Below are 27,290 nucleotides of genomic sequence, written 5' to 3'. Positions count from 1 at the left end.
TTGCCATAGTAGATTTCGGCAAGAAAAACAATTATGAAATTATCCTTGGTAGGCCATTCATGAGGCAACTCAAGATGGTGCAGGACTGGGGGTATGATTATTTGTATCTAAGACATGCTGAAACCACTACACGTGTAAATACGAGGAATCATAGCTACCATGATGTCACGAGAACACTTGTGGAAGAGTTCGACTCAGCCACCATTAGTGGATCAGAAGTCCCAGCGTGGTTCATTAAGAAAAAGGAGATATGGATGGGACACTAGAGAGGGTATTGGAAGACGATGCCTATATACGAGAACCCTTCCCTAAAGAGAAGCTCGAACCCCTAGAATGGTCTCAAATTTTGGCTACTTTGGATGTATGCGTCAATGAAGTCACTCCCACAAAATTTTGTGACGAGAATGGCTACGATATCGTACCATACTACATGTTGCCAGCAAAATTGTAGAGGAAGACAAGAATGAACTAGACACCAAGAAAGCGAGAGTCAATCAAACGGAAATGAAACTTGATATTAAGATAGTGGGTTATGTGGACATCCCCACTAAAAAACATCAAGTAGGATGGAGAAGAATTTTATGATTCTTCTGATCGATGTGGAAACGAAGATAATGCGGATGACGAGAAGTCGGAAAATACGGAGGGAGACGACCATCAGAATCAAGACAATGATGTCTTTTACAACTTCCCAAACCAAAGTGTGAGATGCCAAAAAAGATACAAGAGTAGGCGACACCATAACAGTCTACCAACTAGTCTTAGACCTATGCCTAAGTTCATGAGTAAAACACATTTCCATATGAACATTCATGCTATTGATTGTGCTAAGGATAAAGTGTCAGGAAGATTTCTTAAGGTTGCTGAAGACCCAGGTTTTAAGGCAAGACTGTTGAAACTTAAGAAAACCAGCAAGGCAAAAAAAAGAGTTGCAAGGGAAATATTGGATGTCTTTGGAGATCCAATTATAATGAAAGCTGAGCGGGAAAAGAAATACAATGATTTGAAACAAAAGCTGAAAAATGTATGGACAACTGAAATGGAAAGTAGCGATGGATCGAACGCTAGTGATGGGAGTAAAAAGATAGATGTACCTCTTCACTATTGTAAGTACACCATTCAGAAGAGAAAATTGGTGGTCCAGCAATAGATGAGAGAGCCTAAATCCAACGAGTCCTATGATGGGCGAGAGAATGCCAAGAAAATAGACCTTGCAGAGTCGGGAGAAAGTCCTCGACCTGCTTACATTGCCACAGATCTAAGCCAGGAAGAAGAGGACTTATTGATCAAAACGCTTAAAGAATTTTGTGATGTATTTGCCTGGTCATACAAAGATCTGAATGGGGTGGATCCTAACATTTGTGAACATTCGATCCCTCTGAATTCGGATGCAGAGCCAAGCAAACAACGTCCATACACATACAATGAGACATTCGCCAAAAGGATCAAGGACGAGATAGACAAACTTATGGATGCTGAATTTATTTATGAGATAGAGCACACTAACTGGGTGTCGCCGATCGTGGTGGTACCTAAGAAAAACGGGAAATTACGAGTGTGTGTGAATCTCAAGAAGGTAAATGCAGCAACAATAAGGGATAATTATCCTCTTCCTATCACGGAACACATCCTGGAACGAGTAGCAGGCAAGCAGGCCTATAGCTTTATGGACGGATTCTCTGGTTATAACCAATTGGGGGCCAAACTAGAAGACCATTACAAAATAGCGTTTGCAACATAATGGGACATATATGTGTTTAGGGTAATGCCATTTGGCTTGACCAATGCTCCAGCCACATTTCAGAGATTAATGACACATGATTTTAAAGAATACTTGCGAATATTATTGGATATTTACATGGATGACTTGTGTGTCTATTCTCTATTGAGAGAAGACCATATAGATCATCTTAGAAAGGTATTCGAAAAATGCAGAATGTATAGGATTTGCCTCAACCTAGAAAAATATGTATTCATGGTACGGCAAGGTCCTAGGCTACATAGTATCGGCTAATGGAATTACCACTGATGAAGACAAGGTAAAGGTAATCATAGAATTACCAAGGCCAAACACTGTACGAGAGGTACAATCATTTATGGGACATTGTGGATACTACCGACGTTTTATCTACATGTATGCTGTAATAGCAAAACCCTTGTATAGTCTGATCACGACCTTCATATGGACCGACGAATGTGAGGAGTCATTCCAGAAATTAAAAGAGGCACTGGTATCTGCACCAATTCTAAAAACACCAGATTGGTCAAAGATTTTCCATGTACATGTAGATGCTTTGGCATTTGGAATAGGCTGTATATTAGCACAACCAGGGGAGGGTAATACAGATTTTCCCATCAGTTATGCTAGTAGACAACTCAACAGTGCAGAGAAGAATTATACCACCACTGAAAGAGAAGGATTGGGTATGATATACGCGGTAAAGAAATTTTGTCATTATTTGCTTGCGAACAAATTCACATTTTTTGTGGATCATCAGGCACTTTTGTACTTAGTAAACAAACCTTGTAACACGGGACGAATTGTAAGATGGTTCATTGTGTTGCTGGAGTTTGATTTTACGATAGTAGTGAAGAAAGGAAAAACTCATCAAAGAGCAGACCACCTTTCTCGATTACTAAATGGTGAAAAGGCTACTGGTGTAGATGATGATCTCCCAAACGCATACTTGTTTAATATAGAGATGGTACCGAAATGGTCAGAGCAGATTATTCCGTTGTTGACAAATGGAATGAATCTTGATGAAAGACACATGGCGGAAGACGTTAGACAAACACAAAATTACACTATGCTTGCGGGAAGAATGTATCATCATGGTAACGATGGGATTCTAAGGTTGCGTATAGGCCCAAAGGAGTACGACACGTATCTAGAGGAGACACATACATAGACAGGGGGATTCCATCGAGGAAATCAAATAACCTATGAACGATTAAGAAGACTTGGAGTGTATTGTCCTGGAATGGCAGGCGATGTAGCTAATTACATCAAGAAATGCAACTTTTGCACAACCAATACCACTGTGGATTATGCCACATTATACCAAGTGACGATAGCACCCGCATGGAGTCATGCTATTGTGGAATACTTGACTAATAAGAAGTTACCAGGAGATTGGTCTAAAGCGAGACAAAAGGCTTTACAAATCGAAGCGAATAGGTACACCATCATTAATGACCAATTGTATAAAAGAGGAACTGATGACTAGTTGAGGTTAGTTCCTCATGAAAATGACTACTTTCCATAATTGGAGCAAGCTCATGCAGGCATAGCAGGAGGTCATTTTTCAGCGGAGAGAACCATAAAAATCATTATGGTTGCAGGCATATGGTGGCCGACCATGATTCAAGATGCAGCAGAATTCGTGAAAAGGTGTGATGAATGTCAACGCACCAAGGTCCCAGTTAAAAGAGACGACATGCCTTTAAGACCAATGATGAGTGCTCGAGCATTCGCTAAATGGGGATTGGACTTTGTTGGTCCTATTACTCCACCAACTTATCGTTCACAAGCACAATACATCCTAGTGGCGATCGATTATATGACCAAATGGGTGGAAGCAAAAGCCACAACGAAAGCAGATGCTAGAACCACGGCACAATTCTTATATGAATATGTGTTTACACGATATGGCCTTCCAATCGAACTGGTGAGTGATAGAGGGACACACTTTGTAAATAAAGTTATCGAACATCTCTTGAATGAGTTTATGGTAATTCATCGCAAATATGCACCCTACCATCCACAAGCCAATGGCCAAGCAGAAGCGACCAACAAAATCTTGTGTACAGTTCTTACGAAACTGGTTAGTGAAACAAGGATGTACTGGGATCAAATGCTATATTCAACATTGTGGGCTTATCGCGTTGTATATAAAATAACACTCAATGCTACACCGTTTAATATGGTGTATGGGTTAAATGGAATACTGCCTATTGAATTTTTGATTCCAACGCTAAGGGTAGCTAAACGGTTGGACTGGACAGGCCATGAGCTTTCAGAAAGGTTAGATGACTTAGAAAAACTAGATGAGTTACGACTCAATGCAGTAGCAGCCATTTTTGCAAAAAAAAGGAAACAGAAAGAGTTTTTTGACAAACATGTCAAAAACAAGGACTTTAAAATGGGGGACTATGTCTTGGTATACACCCTTAAATAGCATGCCAAGAAGCTAAAGAAAAGAGGAATGGGGCCTTATTTGATACAAGAATTCTCGTCTAGCGGAGCAGTAAAACTGTCGACACTAGATGGAAAAGAAATGCCGAATTGGATTAGTGGGTGTCGTTTGAAAAAGTATCATCTACCTCTAACTCCTGGGATGTTGTTTCAAGTGCATTATGGCAAAGCCTATAGACAGGAACAACAACGAGTTCATGACCAAGCACAACAAGAAGCCAAGGAACGCATTGCTAAGCGAAAGCAGTTTCTAAGGACAATAAACATGGTCACACCAATGATGACTGAAGAATATCCTCTTCCAACATTCCAAACAATCGAAGCGGATATATAAAGCAAAGAATTAGCAAAGACAATCACAGACTTTATGGCTCAGGACGGCAGCACCATTGACACTTTAGAAAATACGTGGTGTAGTCCTTACATAAAAGCATATGCAGGCACAAAACAAGTAGAAATCTATGCATTGCTTGACACTGGGGCGAAATTGAGTGTCATCAGCTTTGAGCTCTTTCAAAAACTTGGACCAATGAAGAAATTATGAGATACAAACAGGTTGAAAGTAGCATTGGGTGATGAGGTGACCACGTTGTGGTCTATTATGTTACTAATCACAGTGCAGGGGCACACGTACACTCATAAGTTCCATGTGTTGCCACCAATTAGATCAGCAACGCCGTGTATCTTAGCAGTGTTGTGGATAAAAGCTAACAGGGTATTCATTGATTTGGATACTAATGAAGCACTATTCAGAAATGAAAACTTTTCAGAACCCTTCTTATCATATGATAAATATATGTCAATGTGGAGACAAGAGTCAATACATCCACAACGCATTACTCAACAACAATCAAAGTTTGGATGGCAATAAATGTATTATCAAAAACCAATAATCACGCAGGGAACTAGGCAAGTTTGGGTACGACGTACAGATCTAGCCGAGGCATAATTTCATCAAGGGCAAAAATATCAAGTTTGGCTCAAGCAAGACAGCTTAATTCCTGTAAAGGAGTTGACAGAAGAAAAAACAAAACACCCAAAGCCAGCAAAGCTTCAAAGAATAATTATTAACAAGCAGAATCCGCCACGGACTATATTGGTATGGCGTCCAAAATTACCAATTCAGAACGAGCCAACAACACAGGTATGGATGCCGAAGAAGACCAACGAACGGTTGTCTACAACTGTCAATGACAAGCTAGACCATACAGCCATCACGCGGAAACAATTAGCGTCCACAACAACAAACACGAGGATCTGTACAACCAAAGTCATCGAAAACATATGGAAACGAAAGACAGTTCAACCAGAATATCCAACAAAGAATACAACCATATTGACTTCAGCGGAGGCACAACCAAAAGTTCATACACCTTGGAAGACCATCAAACAAAGAGCGGCAGAATTACAACTTCTTATCGCCAAGAAAATCTGCCAGCCAACTCACGTTACCACAGGAAACCTCAACGACGAATGCCAATAAGCGTATCGCTTATACCTTCCTCTTACACCGCATAAATTTTTTCTAAATGCATTGACTGTGCATACATATAGGGATACTTTACAAGGCCTACATTAGCACGAGTTAACGCCCATGCACATCACATACCCTTGACGATACCCTGTCGTCCCAGAGGACTCCGACCAAGAGGGGAGTAGGCATTCCAAATGCGGACTCACGTCATATATTAGAGGGCTCACCTAGATGCATGCTTAAGTGATAATCAATTTAGAAAAGAAGTACTGTGTTTGTACATTAACCATTACTTGTAAATACAGGATCCATGGACGCTTCTCCCAGAAAAAGAAAAGGCAAGAACCTGGCAACGGAGGGTGCAATACCCTATACACTTCTACACAATTCATTAAAGCCAGCAGCCACATGGATACCTACAGACGTGCAACAAGCAGCAGCTTTCCAAATCTACCAAGGTTCCTATGTGGATTCATGGAGTACGAGAGGAAGTGCGACGCGATAGAGAGTGCGAGAAGAAGAGCACGACGATATGGTGAACTCGTTCTACTGTAATGTGTAGAGCATAGTGAGTTCTTATTAGGTTTTTACAAAAGAATATGTGTACATACCTGGCGGCCCGCCCACTTACCTGGATGACCACATTGGGCTTTATACCCCAACAACCTCCCACTTAAAGTCCAATGTGGTACTTTAAGTGTGAGAGAAGCTACTATACAAGCTAATATACAAGAGATGTACTACCCTACACCTAACTGCTTGCGAAAATGCGCAAAGCTCTCTGAGGGAAGTCCTTTTGTAAGTAGATTAGCAGGATTTTCTGTGGTTTGAACTTTGACAAGCTGAAGTTGCTTATCCTTGAGCATTTCCCTGATGAAATGATACTTCACATCCACATGCTTTGTCTTTGAGTGATAAACTGGATTGTGAGCCAATTGTATAGCACTTTGACTATCACAATATAACACAGGCATCTCTTCTTTGATTCCCAAATCTGTTACTAGTCGATTAAGACAAATTGATTCTTTGCATGCCTCTGATGCTGCAACATATTCAGCCTCTGTAGTAGACTGAGTAACACAATCTTGTAATCTATAACGCCATGATATGCTCCACTAGCTAATGTAAAGAGATACCCTGACGTAGATCTTCGGTTGTCTAAGTCACCTGCATAATCTGAGTCTGTAAAACCCTTTACACTTAGCTGTTGAATCCCATAGCATATACGCATACTCTTTGTAGCTTTCAGGTATCTCAATATTCCTTTCACTGCCTCCCAATGTTTCTTGCCTGGGTTTGACATGTATCGACTTACTACTCCCACTGCAAATGCAATGTCTGGGCGAGTAGCAATCATTGCATACATCAAGCTACCCACTGCAGACGCATATGGAATCTTATCCATTTCAGCCTGTTCTTCCTCAGACACAGGACAATCTTGTTTGCTAAGTTTCACATATGGTGGCAATGGAACACTCAGTGCCTTTCCCTTCTCCATATTGAAATGTTGCAAAACCTTGTCAATATACTCTGTTTGAGATAACTCAATGCGCATACCAAGTATATGACTTGCCTCACCCATGTCTTTCATGTCAAACGATTTTTCCATCTTTGACTTCAAAGCTGAAATTTCTTCCAAGTGCTTGCCAGCAATCAACATGTCATCCACATACAAAATAAGGATCAGCCAACTACCATCCTTAGCCTTCTTTGTATATAGACAGTGATCGAACTCACTACGTTTGTAGCCTTGAGAAAGCATAAACTTGTGGAATTTATGGTACCATGCCCTCGGTGATTGTTAAGCCATAAAGACTCTTTAACAACTGGCATACCCAATCTTCCTTGCCTTTCTCAACAAACCCTTGTGGCTTCTGCATGTAAATTTCCACATCTAAATCACCATGCAAGAACGCTGTCTTGACATCCATTTGGTGCAACACCAAATCTAATATGGCAACCAATGCAAGAAAGCATCTCAATGTAGTCATCTTGACCACCGGAGAGAAGACTTCCTCAAAGTCAATGCCTTGTTCTTGCTTAAAGCCCTTGGCAACAAGTCTTGCTTTGTACTTTGGCTGACTATCATGAGCGGTGATCTTATACCTGTAAACCCATTTACAGGGTAGATCCTTTTTGCCCCGTGGTAATTTAACTAGCTTCCATGTCTGGTTTATATGCAGAGCTGTCATCTCTGACTGCATGGCCAATTGCCAATTCCCGGAGTCCTTCATTTGCACTGCTTCCTTGTAACATGAAGGCTCATTGCAATCAGCCAACATGACATAGTTCATAGATGGAACAAACCTATCAGGAGGTCGTGTGACACGTCCAGATCTACGCACAATAGGTGGCTCAGGATCAGCCACAACCTGTGGTTCCACTCTATCCTGTCCTTGCTCCTCTTGAGCCCTGACATTTTGTCTTGCACGTGCAGGCCCATCTTCTTGGAAGACAACTCTTCTAATCTCTTCAACCCTCTCTAGTTTAGAATGATATTTGGATTCATTAAAGTGAACATCATTGCTGCGGACAACCTTTATGGATTCGAGATCCCAAAGTGTGTACCCCATCTCACGAGAATTACCATAGCCTAGAAAGATGCACTTTCTACTCTTTGGCTCAAGTTTGTTCCTAAATTCCTTTGGAACGTGAGTATATGCCTCACAGCCAAAGACACTTGGATGCTTTTATGAGGGCATGTTGCCTGACCATACCATCTCTGGCACTGAATCCTTCTGCAAAACCTTGCTAGGAGATCTATTTACAAGATGAACAGCTGTTGATACAGCTTCAGCCCAAAACCCATTTGGCAGCTGTGCATTAGACAACATACTTCTGACCTTCTCTTGTATGGTCCTATTCATCCTCTCAGCAACACCATTTTGAGGAGGATTGTAAGGAGCAGTAAGTTCACGTTTTATACCTTTTGACTCACAAAAGTCCTGAAAGGCCTTTGAAACATAATCTCCACCATTGTCAGTGCATAAGCATTTAAGCTTCTTGCCACTTTGATTCTCCACAAGTGTCACAAACGTTTTGAAAACAGTAAACGCTTCATCCTTGTGCTTGAGAAAGTAAACCCATACTTTCCTCGAGTAATCATCTATAAATGTCATAAAGTAAGAAGCTCCCCCTAGAGATAGGTTAGGCATAGGTCCACACAAATCACTATGAACAAGTGCCAACTGTGTATCTCTTCTACTGCTTCTATGCTTATGTGGTTGCTGTGTTTGCTTACCATACAGACAATGTTCACACAATTCAAAATCATTAAATGAAAAGCCAGGCAAATAACCAGAACGAGACAAGATTTCCAGTCCCTTCTTGGACATATGTACTAACCGGCTATGCCACAAAGAAACGTTCGGCTGCTCGGTTACATTGATTACATTTTTAGAGACATTTGATACATAAATCATGTAAAGTCCTCCAGACTTTACTCCATGTGCTACTGTCATAGAACCCTTGGATATCTTCCACATGTTCTGTCCAAAAATGGTGACGTAGCCAGCATCATCAAGTAAACATGTGCTGATCAAGCTCTTTGTAATTGCGGGAACATGTCTCACATTCTTCAGCGTGAAAGAAGAGCCATTCTGAAACTTCAATTGAACATCTCCAACACCTAAGATCTCACATGTCTGCCCATTGCCAAGACGAACATGATCTTTAGTGGTCACATAAGAGGTAAACCACTCCTTGTTTGGAGACACATGAAGTGATGCCCCTGAGTCTATAATCCAGTCACTCAGTGCATTTCCATCAGATGCTGTAAGAAGAGCTGAGTCCATTGTATTCTTCAAGAAGTAGATGTCTCCTGACACTAGACTGTCATCCTCTGCAACAGTGTTTGTCACATTTATTTCTTGAATCTTCACTGAGGACTTGTTCGTCTCACCATGGTCTTCAGCTTTCTCTTTGCCTTTTTCTGCTTTCCATTCTCTGCAGTCTCTTTTCATGTGACCCTTCTTGCCACAATGGTAGCATTCTATGTCACTCTTGCCTTTAGCACTGCGGGACTTGCTACGAGACCGATTCCTCTTTCCACCTTTGTAATTTTCTTTGGTCCTTCCCTTGACAACTAAGGGTGTTCCTTTGCCTTTGTCCATTGTCTTTCTATTGGTTTCTTCAGTAAGCAGACTTCCTTCTACACCTGCTATGTTCAAACCATCTGGAGGTGCAGAATTACTCAAAGCTGTGCGAAAAGTGTCCCAACTTTTCGGCAATGTGATCAACAGGAACATAGCTCTAATAGGTTCATCAAACTTGACACCTTGAGCTGACAACTGACTATAGATTGTGTTGAATTCATTCAGATGATTGGACATAGGTGTCCCTTCTTTCATCTTCAAGTCAACAAGCTTCTTAAGCCAGTATACCTGTGAAGCTGCACTTTGCTTCTCATAAAGATCACTCAGCTTTAACCATGCTTGATAAGCCGACATCTCGTCTGCTACATTGAAGTAAACGCTTTCTGCCAAAGTCAGCATAATGGTAGAAAGTGCCAATTCATCCATTTCGCTCCATTCATCTTCGTCCATATCTTCTGGTTTTATCCCCTTGAGCTTTATAGGTTTTATCTGCTTCTTTTGTACCAACACGTACCAAATCTGCTTCTTTTACAATGGGAAATTGGTTCCATCCAGCTTCTTGATATTGTAAAGAGCGGTGTCTTGTGATCCAGCCATAGCTACGCTTCACAGTAGTTTACTTTTCTGGGAAAAATTCGGCAGAGTTTCCCTTGTAAACTGACCTCTGAACCAATATACACCTGTCAAATGAACCAAGAAAGCTTCAGATTCTGCAGAAATTTTGGCAGAGTCTCCTTTGTAAAATGGCTCTGGTGTACTAAAAAAACAGACCAAAAAACAGCTCAAAAACACTGTCTCTCTAACACTGTAAGCTGTGGGTAAACTTGTCCTGCACCTGTACTGTCTCTGACTGTCCTGTCACTATCTTGTAAGCATAGACTGCGACAATGCCTCAATGGTAGTAAAGCAAAGATGCAATCCCAACTGTCTAACTCACAGTCAATACATCCTAGCTGCCTATCTAAGGGTGCTCGAGGGATCGCTCCAAGACCTGTATCACCGAAAGGATCTCAACATTCGAGAATCCCCCAGCTCAATAAAACCTCACTTGACCCTCAACAAAGGCTGCAGTAAATCTGACAGTACATAGACTTCCCACAAAGTCATACATCCACAAATTTCCCACTGTATGCTGTAACCGCTGCGGCGGTTGTTTGCTGCGTGACTCACAACCAGCAAACCCTCAACATACATACATCATCTCTAACAATACATCCCATGTGGAAGTACCTGCAATGTCAGAATGAAATCTGGAATATATCAAGCAGCAAACACAAGCTACCTGATGAACTAGTGGATGTCGCCTACAGTCTGTGTGTAGATACGCCCGTGTCGTATGTGACACGCCTCTAAGAACTGTGAGCCGTCCTTCGATGTGTAGACAACCACAAATCAACACTCTGGGAGTGTCGATATCCTCAGCACCTGCAGTCGTAGGCCGAAAACCCCAAATTTGCAGAGTCGGATCTGCACCCGTCGAGACCACGTAGTCGAAAATGGCCTGCGTAGACCTTTGTCGAAGCCGAACGGTGGCCGAGATGACCTCAGAATGAAATTCTGAGAACTCCAAGCCGTTTGGGCTATCCCACAGGATTTGGGGCCGTGTTTTCGCCTGTCGAATTTCACTCGAATCTGAGTGGGTGACTCTAGCCTCATGCAGTGCTGCCCCGGGCCTCGATCTGAGCTCTGATACCAGTTGAAGGAGTACGAGCGAAAGTGCGACGCGAGAGAGAGTGCGAGAAGAAGAGCACGACGATATGGTGAACTCGCTCTACTGTAATGTGTAGAGCATAGTGAGTTTTTATTAGGTTTTTACAAAAGAATATGTGTACATACCTGGCGGCCCGCCCACTTACCTGGGCGACCACATTGGGCTTTATACCCCAACATGGATGAAAAAGAAACTTTAGTGGATACAATAATGATCCCCAAGGAGGCAGAAAACTACCTGAAAAGATCACCGCAAAGATCATGGGGCTGAAGAAAGTTGGCATATGGAACTTTGTTTCACTACCACCAGTGGGATAGATTTCAAGAGGGTACAACAACTAATTGAGACTATCCAAGAAGACGGAACTTGGAGGGTTGCAGGCATGGATAATGAGATGATGGAGATTCAGATCACCAAGGAAATCATCAAAGAATTGTTAAAATTGTCTGATCAGGGAGCCAACATGAGAGAAAGAAAGACGAATCTCACAGTCTACCTGCACAGATCCAAACTGCCATATTTTGAACTCATAGCAAACCCAGAAGTGAGGGAACTGACACAGGTATACAGTCAATGTTTGTTGAGCTACAGCAAGAGACTGCCTAGATACACTACACCACACGGGGTCATCTCAACAACAATGACCTGGGCTATGGGAATGACACATGATTTCTATATAGATCATGCATCATATCTATTTGAGGAAGTCACAAAGCTACAGCAGGACAAGCCAAATTACATTGCAGGAGGAGAAGTACTCACTAGAATGATATACCGTGCCATAGGAGCGGTAGATCAGATACCACCTACTCCTCAACAGAATGACTGGCTGGTGCTACGAGAGAATATTAAAGACAGACAACAAAGGTGAGTACCTCCCTCTACTAACACCATTGGAGGACACAGGCTGGAAAGAGTCACCAAAAGTACACAGGAAAAGATGGAAGAAGAAAGAAAAGCTGACGAAGAGAACTTGAGATTAAAGAAGCGGAAAGCGGAAATTGAGAATAACACCAGATTGCAAAAGGTAGCAAAGATGGAAAGAATGCTAGAAGGATTTGTACTAGAAAGATCTCTACGAGGCGATGTGGGCGCCACTTGGAGACCCTCTAGTAGCACTTACACCTTAAGAACAAAGAATAAACACAATCCAACTTTTGAGTTGGACTGGTTTGAGAGATGCATCCAAGAGAGGAATGCTACGGATGAGCCAGAACTGCCACTTGAAGAGGACTTGAAGAGGAGGTCTCCAAACCTTAAGAGATCAATTGAGGCCAACTACACGAGATGAGGAAACACCACCTCCATCTCCAAGGCCAGAGACAAGTGAAAGGCAATCAACTCCACCTGTTGACTCTCCTCCGCATTCAGAGAGCTCACATCGTGATGAGAGAGTTTCTACACCACGCAATGGAGAAGAAGAAGAAAGGACAAATGGCCATCTAAACACTGGAACATTATCAAATCTTGATAAAGGCAAGCACATAGAGGTAGATCTGACAAGAGAAAAAGCTTCCTCCTCTCAAGATATTGAGTTGGAAGCTACTATAAACCTAGATTTACAGTCAATGGAGACTCTACTAAACCAAACAAGACTGCACAGTCGGTTGTTAGCCCATCAGAATAGGGCAAACAAAAAGAAATCGGAAACAACCTATCAAGAGGTTCTGAAGTTGCAGGAGCAAAGAGATGACAACCTTAAACTGATCAGCATTAAAGATGCTGAGATCTTGGGTCTCAAAAGCATAGTAAACCTCCTCAAAGAAAATTTACAGGAGTCAGAAAGTTTCAATGCCATTTGTGAAGATACAATCAATGTGTTTCTTGAAGATGTCAATGACAGAGTTGAACAAATCCAGAGGTTGATGGTAGAAAAGCAAGATGCCCTGGAGACAGTAAAAAATTTACAAGTCATAATTGATGACTTACAAATTGAAGTGAAGGATTTGAGAGCAGTAACGGACATACAGGCAAGGGAGATAGAAAGAGCAAAGAAACAAAAAACGCTGCTACCAGCAACACCGGTGGTCCAAACGCAAGAAGACGTGGAGGCACTGAAGAGAGAGCTGGAATTGGAAAGAAAACAGAGGTTAATGATAGCCGAAAGTGCACTTAGAGCTGGGGATCAGTTGCAAAGGCAAATCTCGGATTTACAAAGTGAACAACAACAAGGACCAGCTCATGACAGTGAAATAGAAAGCCTTGTTTCCAAGTCCATCAAGGAAGAAAATGAGAATCTGCACAACAGAGTAAAAGAGTTAGAAGAAGCTGCAACCCAAAAGGAGATGGAATTTCAAACACTCCAAATCAATAATTGAACAATGGCTGCACAAATTGCAAGTCTCCAAACTGCAAGGCAACCCCAAGGGCAGGTGCGGGTGCACATGGTTCAAGCAACCACGGATTTGGCTGGCCTGGCAGAACTATATGGGGGTGATGATGACTATGAGGAAGGATCAGAGGACCATGTGGCCCCAAATACACAGAATGATCAAGCTGGCTCTAACAACCAAGAAGAAGACGAAGACTCAGTCACAAAACTTGAAGAGCAGAAGCTGGCCGAAGAAATGGAAAAGCGATCGTAGATGATGTGGTACAAGGCCATGAAACTAGAGAAGGAGATGCTACAAGGACTCTCCAAATCAGGCAAGACAGCAACAGAGCTACGGGAAGAGTGGAATGCCCCGATGTTACCCTATGCTCTGCTGCAATATGAAACACTGACACATCAACGGCAACTAGCAAAGGAAGAACAAGTGCCACTATTTGAAGGAGAATTACAGGTTCGGGAACAGCAAAGCAGAATCGTAGATAGCTAGCCAAAGTGGAGGTGTCAGTGGCTTTTGGATCATCCTAGCAACTTGATCCACTTAGTCAATGCACCACCTGAGCTCAGAGATGATAGAACTTTTTGCCCAACACCAAGAACTTATACTTACAGCCAACATAAAGCCTTACAAAGCAGAAATACCACATGGCTGAACTATCCAGTTTTGCCAGGACCGGCCGAAGGAGAGAGAATATCCGGTTCTTACATGGTGAAAACCCTTTAGGGGGCCATTGCGAAATTCGGAGGCTCTCTCGACATGTCCTTCAAAATGCTTTGTAAAATAGCTCGGACGTTTTTGGCCTGTCTCACAGCGTTTTCAGAAAGGTGGAGTTTAGAGTACATGAATACCAAAAGAAACATATCGGAGATATCATATGATTTAAGTGGACCACTTACAGAGCCAGTTTTGTACGCATACTTCAGACGGCTCATGTTTTTCCCCAGCTACCATCTCCAGACATTCAAAGAAGCATTTTACACTGGCTTCTTCATGTACAAGTCAAATTTTTTTGGCCCATTAATGGCGAGCGAATCTATGAGATACGATGCATTTCTACATCGAATAAACCAGGAAGAAAGACAAAGACATTGAAGACAAAGCCAGTCCATGTCGTGGTAGACATGAACTAGGAGAGGGGGAGTGTTGGAGCCCAACTTGTCCAACTTTTGTAATGAGCCCACCTTGTAAAGCCTATCAAATTCCCATTTTTATGTCAAAGACGTCTTATCATTTTGATCCACTTGTCTGCATTATGTAAAGATTAATTAGTCGATCGGGACCCAGATGCGTTTCCACTTTGTAATTATGATGAGTAGAACTCAATTAAAACCCCATGTACATTTTGAGCTAAGGTGACTAAAGTATAAAGGTCACCTTAGAACCATTTTTTAAATAACATTTGAATGATTAATCCTGTGTCGTACGAGAGAGAGAGAGAGAGAGAGAGAGAGAGAGAGAGAGAGAGAGAGAGAGAGAGAGAGAGAGAGAGAGAGAGAGAGAGAGAGAGAGAGTGATCTTATCCTCTTCTCTACACGCATCTCTGTCACCGGATTCACGAAGTGACCACACCATCCCGATAGCCTCTCCAAGAGCTACGCGCCCACGCCACGCATTCACATCTTCGAGCTGCTCGCGAGCGACCCTTCCACGAGCTTGTTTTGCTTGTAAGTAGCACAAACAATGTCTGTTTTCAACAATCAAGTACTTTATGGAACGAGGGCGAGACTAGCTACGCATAGATGTTCATAGACTTAGGTTTCACACACTTTAGGTTATGACCTGTGAGTCTATCATGACTGTATTTGAGGTAGTTAGGGTTATAATCTGGTGAGATTGGACTTATAGGTAAGTGTATCCTAGTAAGGGGATCGTGCCTAGCAAGTTTGAAGTGATTCTGAGTTCATTGGATGTGCAAACGGTGTTATGGGAGTTTAGGGATAGAGTGGGTTGAAGTTAACAAGGATTAATGATTGATGCATCATAGAAGTGCGTATGTGTAGGTTGGTCTCAGCCTGACAAGCTAACGAGATTGCCTCTGTGCACCTACGGGTTAGTCGTGTCACCGGATGACAAGTATGTTGTCTGTGTCGTGCTTGTGAGCATGAACAGGGGAGTAGGTTGTCCTAAAACAATCGGGTTCCCAACTCAAGCTCAGTCCTAGCTTGCCTAAGGTCAAAGGACTTTTAACACTAACCATTGGAGGTCTTTAATGAAGCTAACCCTAAGGTCTTTTAAGCTCCATTAGTTGCACATTGCTCTTTGATAGACTACCTCCTTTTGGACCCGTATTGAGATGTAACTAACTCTCCTCTTGGTCCCGTACTGAGATAAGTCTAGAAGTACTTATTGCACATTGCTCTTTGGTAGACCATCTCCTTTTGGACCCGTATTGAGATGCAACCATCTCTCCTTTTGGTCCCCTGTTGAGATAGGTCTAGAAGCACATGTCTCAATTCTAACTCTTGTTTCCGTTTATTCTTCCATATTATATGATCAGTTTAAATATGAGAAAATTATTTGGGTAAGCTAGATATTTGAGTTGAACTAGGGTCAACTAGGGTCAAACAAAATAAAGGCATCATGCTCTTGCATCTTTCCCCAAGCATAGGAAAGGAGAAACCCTTGGCAATGAGCATCCTCTTTTGGAGCTTCAAACATAGAGGCTCTAGAAGTCTCATTGTGGGCAATTCTATTGGGGCAAGGACAATAACCATGGCCTTGCTCCCCACACTTAAAACATTTGTGATCCTTACGAAAAGCTTCTACCTCTTTAGAAGAGAGTTTATATTTACCTTTGTAAACTCCCTTCTCCTTGGACCAATTGTTGTTGTTGTTGGAATAGCCTTGGTAAGAATTTTGGGCATTGGTTTTCCCCTTGGCATCACTTTTGTCTTTATTTTCCATAGGCTTGACATTCCGTCTATCCCCTTGTTGGAAATTGATGCGCGAAGCAACCATGGTGTTGTGGATTACTTTGGTGATAGAACCAGGCCGTTGAGAGTTGACATACTTGGTCATCTCTTTGGGTAATCCCGCACATAATTGTTGCTTTTGCTTGACAAAGTCTATCTTTTGAAAGATAATAGCCTTGAGATGTAAATCCCAAAACTTATCCACATATTTGTGGATAGACTCATGAGAGAGAAGCTTTAAACTTCACCATTTGGTGAGCACTTTGTCCTTTGCATCACTTGCAAGGAATTGCTTCATAATGGAAACTCGTAGAGTTTTCCAAGTCTTTGGGGCTTCACCGTTGCCACGAAGGCTAGCCCACCATTGACGAGCCGATTTTTTGGGGGTGCATAGCGGCATAGCTTGGAGGACTCCGTGAAGCCCTTGTCTCCAAAGGCCGCATCAAATTGTTGGATGAAGGCCAATACTTTGTTGGTATCACCAAAGGTGCCATCATAGGTAAGGAAAGAGATACTCTTTACTCCTTTGACCTTCTTGAGCTTTTGGGAACTTTGCCATGTAGGGTAAGATTTGTGATGTCCTCCCCTCTTGTATTCTCTAGGAGAATAGCTATTGCTTTCGTCGGAAGAGGAGGAAGGTGAAGAAGAGGGTGACCTCTTTCTTACCCTTTTCTTCCTTTGTTTCCTCTCTTCCCTTTCGGAGTGATGAGGAGAAGGAATGTGGGTTGACTTTATCCTCTTGGGAGGAGTTGGCGATCGTCTAGACCACCATCTTCGTGGAGCCACATCTTTAGAGGAACTTAGGGATTCGTTACTTTCTCGTTCTTTGGATTCCTCCTCTTGTATGGGAGAGAGTCTTCTTTTGGGTTCTCATCAAGAGGCCTCCTAAACTCTCTCTCTCCTCTTGGAGAGGAAAGGAAATCCCATAAGCACAAAGTTGTTGAGTAACTTTGGTTTGCAAAGCGGGGTTGCCCATAGCTTGTTGCAACCTAGTAACAAGATAATTAACAAACATGGGGGCATCATCATTAGCACCTTCACGTGCAAAATCAAAGTTGTCAATGTTCATTCTACTCTCTTGGTTATTGTTAGCCATGCTAATTAAACTTATGTGTTTACTTAATGTATGATTTGGCAATGCAAAACCTTAGTTGCTACTCCTCTTAGCCTTTGAACATAGGCACTTAAGTATCTACACCCACGACTTAAATTGGTTAATTATAGAGAGTAGTGGATTGGGTCTAACATAGCAGAGTTTCCAAGGGATATCTCCTTTCGGACTTCTTATGGCTCAATAATGGTAAAGCCGTAGGCAAGTCTAAGAAGACTCCATTATTAAGACCAAAGCTCCCAAGGTGTGCACCATATCCCACATAGTGGGCTCAACAAAACTGATAATAGATCCCAGTTCCACTTACCCTAATATAATTAACAAAATCAACCATTAATAGGCTACTTAAGGACCTCTCTTCTTAAGCGAGAAAAGAGAAACAAATTCTCTGATACCAATGTAATGAAAGTGGCCTAAGAACTTTGAGAGTAGCGGAATTCGGAAATTAGATAAAGCATTTTTGTGAGATTACTTTGTCAGCATAGCGGGTGAACTTAATTGATGGTAGCAGCATAAACATGGTACTTGGTTAACTTGGCATGAACAATACTTTTGCAAGAGAGAAAGAGTTTAGAGAACATGACAACAGTTGAGGAACGGATTCATACGGAGCCGGTCCCCCCTCCAATAAGCATTTGTTCCTTGTGACCTAGGTGATGCGATGAAGATGGAAAGATTCATGCATCACAAGCATAACATAAAATTTGTAGAAAGCATTAACTATCCCAAGACTCAGTCCCAAGGCCTCAAACACCTTCAAAGGTGGAGAGAGCTAGCGGGGAATGAGGGTAGGGAAGAGGAGGAACAAACATTCCATAGAAGAAAGAAATAGTTCCTCACTTATCATCACTCTTCTTGCTAGCATACATAGCATAGTAATGAAGATGGAGAAGATGGCACCCTTAAGCGTTGAAGCATGGCTCTTGGTTGGATTTGCATTCCATAGCCAAGAGTGTTGGTGTAGGCTCTCACTTCTCACAAGCTTGGAGAAGGAGGTGGAGTTCCTCTACTTTCACCAAGTGAGAATAAATCCACAAAATGAGTGTGTGAGGTGTATATCCCCCCAGCACACCCCTTGCTTGATTGGGGAGAGTTCTACTTTTTGCTCATGCCTCAAGCTCATTGGACCCCTCTCCCCCTAGCCAATCACATGCATCATGCATTCAAGTACATGGGTAGTCTTTGAACAAGTGTTCTCCTTACCCCTTAGAGAGAGAGAGCTTGAAAATATCTAGATATTTGTTGGATGGAACTAGAAGCTCATTGGACCCCTCTTTAGCCCAACCAATAGCATTCAAGCACACCATGTGGCTAAGCATAGGTTGAGTCTGACATGTGTCCCATTTGGATGGAACTAGAAGCTCATTGGACCCCTCTTTAGCCCAACCAATAGCATTCAAGCACACCATGTGGCTAAGCATAGGTTGAGTCTGACATGTGTCCCATTTGCCCGTTGAGATAAGGGTGCCCTTTGGGTGAGTGGGAGGTTAAGTCAAAGATTACCCTAACTTTGGGGCTTTCACTTTCCTTTATATGGTTTTTTTTTTTACTCAAGCACCTTACCGCCCATGCATAAGAAGCTTCTGAAGCACGTTCCTCATCAAGCATGACAAGCACCTCAAACACCTTATTCATCAAGAATGACAAGCACCTCAAGCACCTTAGTCATCAAGCACCACAAGCACCTCAAGCTTAGGTCGGGTTCCCACCTCAAGCTCAGCCCTAGCTTGCCTAAGGTCAAAGGACTTTTAACACTAACCATTGGATGCCTTTAATGAAGCTAACCCTAAGGTCTTTTAAGCTCCATTAGTTGCACGTTGCTCTTTGGTAGACTAACTCCTTTTGGACCCGTATTGAGATGTACCATCTCTCCTCTTGGTCCCCTGCTGAGATAAGTCTAGAATCACTTATTGCACATGGCTCTGTGGTAGACCATCTCCTTTTAGACCCGAATTGAGATGCAACCATCCCTCCTTTTGGTCCCCTGTTGAGGTAGGTCTAGAAGTACATGTCTCAATTTTAACTCTTGTTCCCATTTATTCTCCCACATTAAATGATCAGTTTAATATGAGAAAATCATTTGGGTAAGCTAGATATTAGATTTTATGACAGACTCAGAACTCACAACGGAATAGTTGAATATATACAACAAATTGTTGAATGCCAAGAATGGCTCGCATATTGTCACGGGCACACCGGGCAGCAAGAAAACACATCTTATCATATATTTGACATATGAGTATGTCAGACGAAACACGAGCGTCATACTTACTGCATCCATCGGAGCCGCAATAACAAGACTTGGTAGCATTGCATCTATAGTCCATTATTAGTTCATATGAGTACGTCACACGAAACATGAGCGTCATACTTACTGCATCCACCGGAGCCGCAACAGCAAGACTTAGCATGCTCATTGCATCTATAGTCCATTATTAGTTCAAGATACCAACAAGGAATCAACAATATCCCCTTTCTATTCACAAGACCGATAAGAGATATTTAGACATAAAAGTGGTAGATATTATACTCATAGACGAGCTGTCTATGTTAACACAAACCACTTTTGACCTTATTGTAAGACAAATTGTCAACGTAACAAGCAGTACATTGGCATGTCCCTTCAATAATAGATGTGTTCTCTTGCTTGGTGACCTTGCACAATTGCCTCCACTTTGTAATCATGCACGGGAGCTTTGTGAAGCATGCCATATCACAAGCTCGGTGCACTGGTTGCATGCAACTTTCTACAAGATGTCATGCTCCATACGACATGCAACAGACCCTGAACTTCTTCAATTCTTGACCATTATTTGTGAAACAAGACCAACCATGGATGAGATCAATTGTACCTTGGGTGCATGCATTATAGATAAAATACATGTGCATGACTACATCAACAACTCCACTACAATAATTTGCACTCATAGCTCAGACATCCAACACTACAATAACCTTGCCTTGATTAAGTTGTACCATCAAACTGACATTACAAAAGTTGACATGAAGACGAACGCGGGTGACATAAATGTACTTCAACAGTGGATCTGTCATAATAACTAATATCTAATTCTCCTAAATGATTTTCTCATGTTAAACGGATCATTTAATATGGGGAAGTGCTAGTGGAGAAAAAGCTAGAATAGAGGGAAAATAGGGATCCAAAGGGGGGGCCATCTGCAAAAGAGAAATGTGCAATAATGGGCTTTAAAGACCCTAAGGTTCAGCCCATTAAGACTTCCAAAATGCTAAGGTTCCAAAAATCAAAGGTTGTGTCCAATGGTCACAGCTTATAAAAATTGGATGCTTTGTGTGTGTGTGCAAAAAGTCATCATGCTTCCTACATAGGAGGGGGCGAGCCTTGCAAGTAGGGGATGAGAGAGAAACACACACACACACACACACACACACACACACACACACGCACACGCACACGCACACGCACACGCACACGCACACGCACACGCACACGCACACACACACGCACACACACACACACACACACACACACACACACACACACACACACACACACACACACACACACACACACACACACACACACTCACAAGCCTCCTTTACACAAAGGGAATGAGGGACACATGTCAGCTCCCTAGCCCAGATGCCCACAAGGTGTACTCAAATCCTATTGGATGGCCATGGAGGTGGACCAATGAGAATTAGGCTAGAGTAAATCTACTTTAATTAATTTAAAAACACTTAATAAAAGAACCAATAAGAATTAAGCTCTCTAGAAGACTATTGGACAGTCTCCCAAGGGGTCCAATGAGCATTCAACAACCCAATGGCTTGCCTGATTCCTATTGGCCAGAAGACAAAGGGGTCCAATGAGGGTTTAGTTGCATTAAGTAATTACCTAAAGCTCCCAAAAAAGGGGAAAGGGGGACACATGTCAGAATGCTATCACTTATGCTCCTTAAATCCTATTGGCTAAGCCTGGAGAGGTCCAATGGGGTGGTAGCATGAGCAAATAGCAAGAGGGGTCGACCAACACTACCACACGGCGTGCAAAAATCGGTGAAAATACCAACAAAATAAAGTTATTTTTAAAACTAAAAAGTGCTGAAATAGGCCTCAAAAGAGACGTCGGTATCGTGACGTCGGTATAAGTACCGGTATATTATACATCTGAATAAATTATGAAATGAGCGTCAAAATACGCAATGAAATAACCGCCGGTAATACTATAGCATATTCGGATGCGTCTACCAAATTCTATAACAATGCTTATACCGTACTCTATACCGACGACCAAACCTGCAAAATTTTTTTGGGCAGAGAGGGTTGGGAAATGATGTTGCATGTATTGCAGCAAAAGAAAACAGCCTTCTCTGCCCAAAGGAAGAGTGCACAAGCAACCGCACTCCACCTACAAGCTGACGTTGTTAGCATGCAAACAAGAAGGAAAATGAGAACCTCTATAGCCTTGCACACACCACACCGTCGGAAGGAAACACCATAAAGCTGCGCAAAACACCTATGTCAAACACCTGTAAAGTCGGGCGAGAAACAGCCTTAACCCAAATCATGATTAAAATTTCAAAACAAGACCATAAAGATGAAGCTCGTGTCATGTAGACCTCTGTAGAGTATCCATATGCTTGATTCCGACAACTACCGAGAGAGTTACAAGCTTTTGAAGTTGGGGTATCTCTCAAAAGCTCCAAAAAGGCTAGTCTCTCTAAGCAAAAAAGATGTGCAGGGAATTGCAGATATTAAAAAGGGGTTTTTTTTGGCTCTTATCCCAAGGAATTTTCTCTCCCCTCTTAGCCGACATGGTTCTCTCTTTGGTCACCTTTTAATTGGTCCATTTTGGGCTTAATTTGGGTAGAAAAAGGCATGTCGGCCACTTTTTGACCAAGGCAAGTGGGGAAGGAAGGTGTCTAGTGGGAAAAAAAGCTTGGCCAGGCACTTGGGCAGTAGTATGAATTAAAAAAGGGTGCCCTCTCTCTCCCCCAACACCCACGAGCCCTCATTAGCAAGGCAAGGAGGCTTCATTTGCTCCTTTGATACACCCTTAGGGGGTACCCACTCCCCCTCTTATACCCTCCAATTTCCACTTGCTGCATGCCCCCCATGTGGGATTACTCCATTGCCACTTGGCACCATCCTCCCACCTCCCCACTTAAGCCAATAAATGTTTTGTTTTGCTCCCCGCACCGAGCAATCTTGGCGGAGGCGTGGTGCGTGACTCTGAGCACCAAATGCGACGTTGTAAAGCCCAGGTCAGAGCTTATCACTTCGGCTATTTCCAAAAATCCTCGGCCACACCTTTTCTAATTAAATCCATCAAATCATCCCACTTGCCTTTCCTCTCATGCATCCGCACCCACTTTCTAAGTAAGGAACCACCCACTTCCAATGCATGTAACTTATGATGTATGAGTCCGATTCACCGGCTATCAAGCACAACTAAAAGTACTAATTGAAAACCACCTTTTAGAAGTTTGAACAACCCAAAACTCTTGCAAATGAATAAGCAAAACCAAGCCTTTATACATAAATTTCACAAGAGCACTCTGAAAACTCAAAGCATTATGTACATCTATGTACTCGAGGCTAGTGAGCAAGATTTTTAGCATGGATTAGTGACTTTATCTTCATCCAAAAAATTCCTGACATAGCTTGCCAACCCCCCTAGCCTGCTTGATCATTCATGACAAGCAGAGGTGTCAGGATGAACAACTACTGCATCTCATTCCCAGAAACCTCTTCCATATTTTCAGATGTTTCCACATTGTCTCCCTTCTATTGACAACATTTCATCAGTCACAATTTTCATCAAACGTGCCAGATATTTCTTCAATCTATAACCATTGACACGATATTTATGCTGTGCACCATTCACGTCTGCCAACTGATATGTGCCATTTTCAAATTTATTTACAACAGTAAAAGGACCTTCCCATTTGATCTAAAATATCTTCTGAAAGGTATTGTCCAATTTACTATTGTATCACAACATCAAATCACCCTTCTCAAATTTTTTATCCTCCACGTACTCATTAAGTTTTAGCTGAGCCTTCCTTGAAACCTCCTCATAGTTGCTCAAAGCTTAAACTCTATCCAATTGCAAGCATTGTAAATACAATAACCTTTTCTGCCATGCATTTGTTTGCTCCTCATCTTCCAATGACAACAACTTGAGAGTAGGGATTTCCACTTCAATTGGCAATAAAGCTTCCTTGCCATAAAGCAAGTGGTAGGGAGAAAATCCTGTGCTCGTTTTGATAACAGTTTTGTAGGCCCATAACGCACAAGGCAACTCTGAATCCCAAGTCTTGCCATGTGTCGGAGTCATTTTTGTTAAGATCTTTACCAACTCTCCATTGAACCTTTCATTAAGACCATTGCATTGTGGATAATATAAAGAAATGTACCTGTGCTGTATATTCAGCTTTCCGCATAAGAAATCAAACAGCTCTCCTCTAAATCCTGGTCCTCTATCAGAAAGTAGCTCTAGTGGCACACCAAATTTGCATACTCAAAACAAATTTTCCCATCTCTTTACTGGTAATCTGTTTGACAGCTTTGGCTTCTGCCCATCGTGACAAATAATCCAAAGTGGTCAAGATGTAAGAATTTCTTTTGCTAGTCATAGGTAAGGGTCCAATAGCATCGAGACCCCATTTCTCAAACACATCAAAAGCTAGCATTATCTTTCACAATTCAGGCTTCAAAATTCTCTTTCCCATCCTTTGACAAGGCAAACACGCCTTGCACCAATGATTAACATCCCGTTGAATACTCGGCCATATGTAACCTTCTTGCAAGATCTTATGCAACATGATCTTCATAGCAAAATGGCCTCCACAAGACCCCTCATGATTTTCTTCCAGGATTTTGTAAATTTCCTCTTGCCAAGGTACACGATGCAAAACCAATCACCTCCTTTCATGTAAAGCACATCATCAAGCATTTTATATTTTCTGGGTTTTCTTATGAATGCATACTTTTTAGAAGATGGTAAACCTTCAGATAGAACACCTATCAATAGAAAATCCATTTCCTTTGATAAGATTTCCCTCCCATTACATAGAGGGGCATCTGCCTTTACCACAAACACACAAGTGATCATCTCTTGGGCAGCATCATGAGCTTCTTCATTTAGAGACCTCTCAATATGCTGCAAACTCCATGCTTCAAGAAATTTGAGTAACTCTTTCACTTTGAAGCATAAATTTTTCAGTTTAGGGTTCTTATTCTTCCATACTCTCAACACTCGCTTCACAACCAACATAGCATCTCCTTTGATTTGCAAGCGTCTAATTCCCAATTGTAAACAAATATGCAAACCACCTTCAAGAGCCACATATTTTGCTTCATTGTTACTTTTGGCATCAAGTTTCAGCCCTTGTTTCCTCATAAGATTTCCTTGTGCATCATAAATAACAATGCCTCCTGAAGCAGCATCACGACTTCTTTGACAAGAACCATCAAAATATAACAGTGAAGCATTAGGGATGGCAAGAGTCCCGACTTCCTTCTTTCGCACCATATCTTCTTTAACCAAAACCGGAGTATCCTATAAGTGAGAAGATTTGCCAGGGTTGCCCGAGTACCTTCCTCTACCAAAAAGGTGTACTGAAACTCTTGATGCTCAATAACCCATTTCATCACTGTTTTTGATATATTTGAAATATTGAATAGCTGCGGAAGTAATGAATAGCTGGTGAGGAAGGTGAATGACTTTTGCAGCAAGTAGTGTTTGAATATTCTGCAAGCATAAACCATGCAGGTCATTACCAATGCAAGTTTTGAGAAATCTCTTTCATGAGGAGTCTTTACTCTGCTAGCATAATGAACATGCTTCATATACTGAGATTCCTTTCCCCTTTGCAATAACATAGCTCTGATAGCATCATCTCCCATTGATGGGTTAACATAAAACTCCTTTTCCCAATCAGGAGCCTGCATAATGGTAAGCGTACTCAAAACCTCTTTAACTCTGTCAAAAACCTCATCACAGTCATGAGACCATTCCAAAGGATCATTCTTGAATGTTTGCTGCAATGGATATAATAGCTGCGATGCCAAAGGTATGAAGCAAGACAGATATTTAACTTTTTGTATGAAAGTGGCCAACTGTCTAGTATCTTTTGGAGATGACAGTAACAACAAAGCCTCCACTTTCTCTCTATCTACTTCAATCCCATTTTCTAAAATAACATGACTAAGAAGCTTCACCCGTGGCTGTGCCAAATGACATTTTTTAGGGTTTAGCAGACCCCCGCATTCATCATACCTGGCAAAAGTCATTTCAAGCTTTTAAACATGCTCTTTCCTTGAACTGTATATGCAAAAATCATCTATGAACCCTTTGACAAAATTTCCAAGGAATGGGGTAAGGACCCAATCTACTTTCCTTTCAAAAGCTCCAAGCCCATTTGTCAACCCAAAAGGAAGGCAACAAAAGCAGAAAAAACGCCATGGCGTGATAAAAGGAGTCTTTTTCCGATCTTCAAGAGCAAGGATAAGGTGAAAGTATCCTCAATACCCATCACAGAGATTGTATCTCTCAAAACCAGCCACTGCATCTAACAATTGATCAATAAAAGGCAAAGGGTAAGTATCTTTCTTGGTCACCGCATTTAGTGCCTTGTAATCTACACAGACTCTCCAACGCCCGTCTTTCTTTGAAGTGACTACTACAGGGCTCACCCATTCAACATTATCCACTAGCACAATGAAGTATTGGCTTTACCCCTTCAACTAGCTTATCTTCACATGATCACCAACAAAACCCCTTATTTCCTGATATGAGGTAATGAAAATATTTGGAAACCTATCCAACATTACTAAGTACTCCCTTCTTTTTCCTTGTGTCAAATCAATACTTAGCATATTTTGAATTAACTCTTTCTTCACTGGAAGTTCCTGTTTAGGTTGCATCAACTCTTCAAGTTTCTCTAAACGGCTTGAAGCATTTATATTCCCTGATATGTGCAACACCTCACTAATTTCTTTCTGCTCCTCATCCAGCAACAAGAATGACACTTCACCCTCATCACTGGAACTCGAAGTAGTGCTGCTTTCTGAGTCTTCAAAACTATCATCACTAGTAGTTTCGGACTCATCATTCTCACTCACATCTTCAAGTACCATAGGTTGTTTGGTAGTCATATCAAACACTCTGTTTTCACCCTTCTTGTCATGCACACCGATTGTGCCCCTGTGCCAATCTTGCACGACACCTGCAGCTCTCAACCAAGGTCATCCCAGAATGAGAGGAAAGGCTCCTAGACCAGCTGGCATAACATGATAGTTTACCATAACCTTCACATTAAAGACTTTGACTTCCAAATTTTTGATCATTCCCAAACATTTCACTTTGGCATGGTTTTCTAGTCGAATCCAAAACCCAGAGCTTCCGCATGTAATGAGACCCGGTCTCTCGACACATGACTGTGTGATCACACAAACTTGAGCACCTCCATCAATG

The sequence above is a fragment of the Adiantum capillus-veneris genome, chromosome 8 (genome assembly GCF_014529385.1).
Source record: "Adiantum capillus-veneris isolate H3 chromosome 8, ASM1452938v2, whole genome shotgun sequence".
NCBI classification, from domain to species: Eukaryota; Viridiplantae; Streptophyta; class Polypodiopsida; order Polypodiales; family Pteridaceae; genus Adiantum; species Adiantum capillus-veneris.
The sequence above is the reverse complement of the archived record's forward strand: the minus strand, read 5'-3'. Positions refer to the sequence as shown.